The sequence below is a fragment of the Triticum dicoccoides genome, chromosome 4A, assembly GCF_002162155.2.
Source record: "Triticum dicoccoides isolate Atlit2015 ecotype Zavitan chromosome 4A, WEW_v2.0, whole genome shotgun sequence".
NCBI classification, from domain to species: domain Eukaryota; kingdom Viridiplantae; phylum Streptophyta; class Magnoliopsida; order Poales; family Poaceae; genus Triticum; species Triticum dicoccoides.
In genome coordinates, this window is record NC_041386.1 from 276,782,393 (window position 1) to 276,789,751 (window position 7,359).

The window sequence follows — 7,359 nt, forward strand, 5'->3', positions numbered from 1 at the left end:
TTGTGGACATACACCCTACCTCCGCCAACAGTTGGTGTGTTAACATACACCCTACTTTGGCCAACACATGGATTTTCCTTCTATGTCTATACCTTTGCCGACACTTATTCTGTTCGGCTAGGTATATACCTTTGTTTACCAACAGATTAATTGTTGGTAAGATAGAGTAAAGCCAAAACAATAATTTGATACATATGCATACACAATGTTCAAATGTTATCCACAAATAGCATCAAGATGAACACATATTGCACAACAATGATGACAAGTTAAAAATCATACATATATACTCACACAGGTTCACAAACACAACAATAATCATAGTATGACCATCTAGAATACACAAGTGACATAAGGACCACTATTTGCTAGTCTGAAAGGGTTCACAGACAAATTACATCCATGAGCACAAAGTTTCTAATCCAAAAGACTTGAAGCACCAAATGGTCCAAAACACACATAAGATTAATGATACAATGGAAGTAGGCTAATCCAAAATATGGCAAACAACCAAATGTTCCATGACACTCCAAGTCCTCACATCCAAGCGCTAGGTGGCTATGTACCTGAAAATAGTCCAGACAAATTTGTCAAGAAAGTGCAATGAACCCAGAAGTTGTTCAAAACTCATATGAAGATTGGCAGGCTAGAGAGGCACATGCTAATTTGTACTTGATTGTTTATGTGAATACTCGCAGAAACAGAAATATACAACTAGGAACTAGTCCCCGATGGCATTAAATTAATGTGCTGATTGTTGTGTATATTAATGTTTCATTTGCATGCTTATTTCATTGGAAGTTGTAGACTGGAAATAAATGAACTAGGATAGTTTAAGTTTAAAAAAGTACACATATACATGTACATTAGCAAGACTGGTAACTTGCATGTAAACTGAACCAATGGAACTAAAGGATTTGGTCCTAAACACAAGTAGCATGACAAGCCATTCAGAAGTTAATGAATTCATGAGGTGCACATATACACAAGTTTTAGCACAGACTATTTACTTAATAGCAGGACATCAAAAATCACTTAAATGCATCAATGGAGAAACCTAGGAGATCAGAGGATGGGAGAACACTGAAGCCAACTAATATGAGGCATGCCATGCCACTTACATTTGACTAGATTAGAATCAGACCCAAGACCCATGTTGTCCCAGTAAATTATGAAAATAATCAATTAAAATACAACTTTTGCAGTGTAGTTCCAGAAATAAAACACATATACACAAGTTTGTCAAGTATGTGTCGAAGTTCAAAAACAGTAAACTTGATGTATGCAGTATGTTGTAGTACCTCTATGCACTAGCGGAGGCTCATGGAAGACAAACAGGGGAGTGATGCCACCTTCTCTGCCATCCATTTATCATGTCATGCTGCGCCCCACTAAGCATCACTGAAGGCTTGCTGCTGCATCTGCACGCCACCAATGTTGATGCATGTCGTATTGTACGCCACCGATAATCACCAGCGGCTTGTTGTTGCATCTGCATGCCAGCACTGCTAATGCCCTTCTCGTCATCTCATTTTCCTGCCATATTGTGCGCCACCGATCATCACCAGCAGCTTGCTGCTACATCTGCACGCCAGCACTGATGTTGCCCTTCTCGTCATCTAATGCTCCTGTCGTATTGTGTGCCACCGATCATCACCGGCGGCTTGCTGCTGCATCTGGGCGCCATGTAAAAAGATGTGATCCATGTGAGCTTAATTCAAATGTTACAACTCGGTCAGCCAAGCTATTATTGTATCAATTAAAGAAACTTGATTCAGATTAGAAGTACTTAAGCCGCACCTGTTTTCAATTTATCACACATATTTTTCTTTTAGTTTGAATTTGGTGCCACTTGGTTGCTTGTCACGCTCTACCACTGCCTCTATGACTGCTCCAGGGAAGTGAACAGATTTTTGAATTGGATGTCAAACCAAGAAGACCAATCATAGAATCTTGACTACAAACAAAGTAAGGCAAGAAAATGACAGCACGCAATGCTCCAGCCAAACTTGACTCACAAATAAGTTTTAATTTCAGATAGACTAGAGAGCTATGTGTGCGGTGGTTTCTTCGTCCACACCATTTGGTTTACTCTAATACTTGACCATCAAGGCACACGTTGTAGCACTCGTCCATCTTGATACAAGGTATAATAAGTATCAACAAAAGCTTGAGTGGACAATCATTTTACAATTTGTATTGTTCTAATTACTCGAATTGTAGTGCAACAATGTTGGTTGTTAATTAGGCAAAATTTTCACATTATAGCTAGTCCGCGTTGGTCCATGCACCCGGAAGGACAAAGAGCTTGGTGTTCAAGTTGTGGGAGTTGTGCAGAATGTGGACTGATTAAAGACACGTGTCAAGGTTGTTCTGTAGATCCCACCCACAGTATCAGATCAGCTAAAACAAAGCCGCCCAATTTCAGTCGAGGGAGTTAAAAGTAGGCACATAAACCATAGCAATAGTACAAGGGGCTCATGGAGCGTAAGAAGAAGAACCAGTTCCTATTAAGTTCCAAGTGGACTCGCCGCACATTGACTGAAAATAGCTCATGTGCCAAGATACTAAGCTAATACATATTTATATTGTTTGTGATAAACCGAACATTCATTTCTCGGGCCTAGTTTAAGATAATTCGATGACTAGAATGTATTAGTGTTCCCACTAAAACTTCTCATGAGAAAAAAGTGGAAATCAGATAGCACCAGCACATCAAGATGATGGATTAGTTGGACTGGTCAACAAAAAGGAAACCCTCGAGAAGCATCAGGATGGCAAAATGATGGATCCATCCATTCCATTTGCTGACTTACCACGGCATATCCTCAAATGGCTTGTATAAGATCAGTGAGGGCCCAGCGGTGCCAGCGGCATGCCTCTAGCACAAGCTGAAAATATAACAACAAAGCTTATCATCATATTATTGTATGCCAGTGATCAAACTTGCATGGATCCACATACTGAATCTGAAGGTTTAGAGCGTTACGTTTTTGTTCTGCTATTCAGATTGGCCAAACACATGGGAACGACCATAGTTATTTATGTCAACACATGGGAACAACCTGGTCAAGAGGGAATTGCCATTTTAGCATGTGGAGAACGATTAATTATGCCAACACGACCATAGTTAAACACTTAACAACACTGGACAACCTTTAGAACAAAAAAACTCGACAAGAATGGTCTACACTTCAGTTAACAAATGGTTTTGTTTATTTGTTTCCAGTTCAAATAAAATTACCTACAAATATGTTGTTTGCCAGGAACAAGCAGCTCTACAGTCCGAAAATAAGAACTGGTCACAATTTACACTGTCTTACTACAAATACCGTTCCTTAACTGAAGCATATAACAGACTAATTCAAAGAGAGTTTTGATCTAGATTTTCACAGGGAAGTAAGAAACATATTTATCGATAAATAATAATCATTTTCACATAGAAATCATAACCATTTTCACATGGAAATAAATGCATTAATAGTCTACAATGATAACAATAGTGCAACAACATTAGAGTCACACCAGATCTATAATAGAGTACCTGAAATTTTTCAGATCCATAGCATTTTTAGAGAAATAAAGCATCACATAATAGACTAGAGCTTCTCAGACCAAACTAATAGATACAGCCAACTAGGTAGGCATATGAGAATGGCAGAAGATAATTTTCCTGGGACGCAGCATAAAACAAATTGCTGTTGGTGACAACAGACGAAGTTTGCAGAAACCTTTCATGAGACATCGCGCCATTGGTGGCGGCGTCGCCGAGCTTGTTGGAGACGAGATCTTTTCCTTAGAGGAGGAAGAGGAGGGCGCTGACTTGGTCCTTCTTGAGGGCTAGTGGTGGTTTGTGAAGGTCCGGGCGGACGGAGCTGCCCTTGGCCACAGCACCGGGGAAGGCATGAGTGGATGGGGTTAGGGGATCTGGGATATGGTCACAGCCATCGGTGGAAACTCGGGCCAGCGAAGATGCCCATGTTGTGGCAGCGAAGGGGCCGGGAAAAGGCAGGCGATGGAGGGGTCCGGGACCTCGGGGCTATGGGCGCTGATGGCGGCAGGGACGGGTCCGGACGGAGACCCCGAGAACGGCGGCGGCGGCAGAAATTGTGGGCAGGGTCGGGGCCGGGTAGGGTTCACGCGAGTGGATGTGAGGCTACGGGATTGTTTGGGGGTACTTTTTTTAGAACGTTTGGGGGTACTTGGCCAAGTGAGGTGAAAACTGAGCCGCCCGCAGTGAAAACTTTGGGCTCTCGCGCCTAATTCACTCGGCGATTTTTTGGCCTTCCGTTGTTTGACACGTGTCCACATACGCCGACACTTAATCCGTATCTATACATCCTACCTACGTCGTCACTTAATCTGCCATCAAGTACATACCTACGCCGACTGAAAAACTATCAAGGCGCGCACATCTACTAACAAATGATATGCCACTAAGTGATTGCCAACATATACATTGTTGTTGTGTGATTTCCGACACATAGTTTGTCTATAATGATGTACATTGGCCGACCGATTATATGATTACAAAGCTTCAGAGCTACGCCGACAATTCTTCTGTAGAGATTAATAGACCTTTGCCTAGAGAAGTGTGTCACCCAAGTTCTACAGTGGTGTAGTGATGATGGAACATATAAAGGCAGTTCTTTAGAAAACTTGCAGAAAGATGTTGAATCCTCTTCACCACATAAGGTCCTTGCTCTAACTTGGCCCGTGATATTGGTACAACATGCATATAATGTCCTGAAGTGTATCTACTCTATTGCAATGCCATGTGCTTAACATGCTGATCATGTATGTAAATATGCCATGCCTTCCTGTTTTTCAGTACATATTCCATTCATGATAACATGTTTTCTAATCCAAGTACTGTCATTCTACTCTATCGCAATGCCATCTGCTTAATTTGGACATCATGCTTCTGAATATCTTATGCATTGTTATTCATCAGTATGTACTTCATCTGTCTATCATACCATGTTTTTTATATTGAAGTGATGTTCCAGTGCTCTGTTGCAATGCCATCTTAGTTTCCCAATCATACACGTGTATGTTGCCTTAATTTTTTCTGTACGTATTTCGATAGCATACAGTTTTATATTCAACTAGTGTTTTTTTACTGTGTTGTCATGTCGTATCCCTAGCTCTTACCCCATACTCCCTCCATCCGGATTACATGTTGCCGATATGGATAAAAAAGGATGTATCTAGAAATGAAATACACCTAGACCCATCCATTTTTTCCTGGATGGAGGGAATACATGTCAATATGTCATGCCTTTCTATTCTTTAGTACCTATTACATCTCTCTACTTTAGCATGTTTTATAATTGAAGCACCATTCTTCTATACAAGGCATGCAAGGGGAAGACGACTATGTTAGAATATGAAGGGTTACAAACCAGGTCTTTGCAAAAGATCCAAACGCCAGGAGATAATAAACCAACTCCAGTTTTTATAGATACTGCTCCAGCACAGAGAAACCCAACTCCTACTGATAATAAGCAGATTCCAGTGGCCAAACAACTAGTCCGCTCCAGTCCAGAAAAGAATGTCAACTCCATTCTAAGAAGCATGTGCGTATCCTCGCATCATGAAATTTTATAGCATTCTGATCATATTTTTCTACATGTTTCTTACCCATCTCTCTTTTAGAAAATAAGGTTAAATGATAGAAGACTTCCTTCATTGGGATTGTATTCGAGGAAAATATCTTGCGGAAATTCTTTGTGCCCCAATGCTGATGTAAGTACCTGTTGTATATCACTATATTTTTACATCGGCATGTTTTTTGTTAATCGGCATGAATCCAACCTTTATCTGATCTAAAATTAGTTGTAGCAAAATGTTAAAGACGCCAATGTTGATTTTTGTAAAGAAAACTGCCTGGTAGTTTTGCATACAGAGCTGCATGAGTGTACTATCTCATATCATGCACGTTACTGAATTGTAGTACTACTCTGGTTGTCCATTCATTCATTGTGTCAATGTTGCTTTCGTATTACCTTACCTGGCTGATGACAGTTGTGCCATATTGTGTTAATTTGGTGTTGGCTAGTTGCCCAAACGTTCGTTGTGCCAATGTTGCTTTCCTATTATATGACTTGGCCAATGATAGCAATGCTAGTGTCTTAATTTGGTGCAGGCTGTTGAAGATAAGAAGACAAACTCTGAAAACAGCAAGGCAACCCCATTGTTTCTTTCCAATAAATCTAGGCCAGGTAATATGTTAATAACTCATGATTAATCTGTTTGGTTCCCCTCCTAATTTATGCTATGATGCAATGGTCGAGACACTCTCCACTATCAATAACACAAGCCTGCCAAAATCGCCATCTAGATCTGTTCAGTATCCTCTGTCTCGAATGCAACGCAAAAAATGTATGTTTGTGAACCAATTAATGGCTGAAGGAATGATGGAAATGATGGAGGAACCAGAGGTGCAGAGTCATGCGACACAACAACTGATCAATGTTTCAAAGACAGTGTAGCAAAGTAGCAAGAACTTGCCCACATGCTTATGGGTGTCATCCGTGCTGAGGTTGCAGATTGTGACGTTGTGGATCATTAGGTTCTGTTCATTTATTTGCACTGCCATCAATCTTTGATTGCCCAGTTGATGTAATTTCCTGTAATATATGTTGGATGTGCAACGTTTTTCCATGTATTTCGTACCTTTGCTTGATCGGTTTTGGTCTTGTGCATAATTGCTCATCGTAATGGGCTCAAATTATCTAATTTGGCCTAAAGACATGTACGAACTTGAGTGGGCCCATTAAGTTAATGTGCCGTTACCAGGCCGGAAGTTAATGGTCGGCCCTCTTAAGTCCCGGGTCGTTAACAGGCCGACATCAAAGCGGGCAACAGGTGGGCCCAATTGATTTCACAGGCCGTTAACAGGCCGTTACTAAGTTCGGGATACATATGGCCCAACTATATTGTGGGCCTTTAGCAGGCCGAAAGAGACACTGGGCTTTGTACTGGACCATGGAGAGCATGGGCCGCTAAGAGGCCCAAAGTCAGGTCATATTGTAAATGGCCCAACTGTGTTATGGGCCTTTAGCAGGCCGAAAGAGAAACCAGCCTGGTATTGGACCATGAAGGGCATGGGCCGCTAAAATGCCAAAACTCAGGTCCGACTACAAATGGCCCAACTCATTTATGGTTCGTTAACAGGCTGAAAGGCACACAGGGCCGGGAATTAGCCCAACACTTAAATGTGCCACTAAAAGGCCAAAACTCAGGTCCGAGTACAAATGGCCCAACAGATATATGGGCCTTCAACAGGCTGAAAGCCACACTGGGCCAGAAATTGGCCCAACACTTAAATGGGTCGCTAAAAGGCCGAAACTCAGG

General features: G+C 41.4%; 1 long non-coding RNA gene across 2 annotated transcripts; it reads right to left on the minus strand.

The window, feature by feature from the left end:
- Window positions 1–259: 259 nt before the first annotated feature.
- Window positions 260–4,177, minus strand: LOC119285785. Of its 2 annotated transcripts, none has more exons than XR_005139847.1 (6): window positions 3,732–4,177; window positions 2,990–3,065; window positions 2,817–2,891; window positions 1,801–1,952; window positions 1,302–1,676; window positions 260–566 (listed from the first exon to the last, which is right to left on the minus strand). It is a non-coding gene; the product is annotated as an uncharacterized LOC119285785 (long non-coding RNA). The 2 variants fall into 2 exon arrangements; XR_005139846.1 differs by having other exon boundaries at window positions 1,801–1,957; window positions 3,732–4,176.
- Window positions 4,178–7,359: the final 3,182 nt, after the last annotated feature.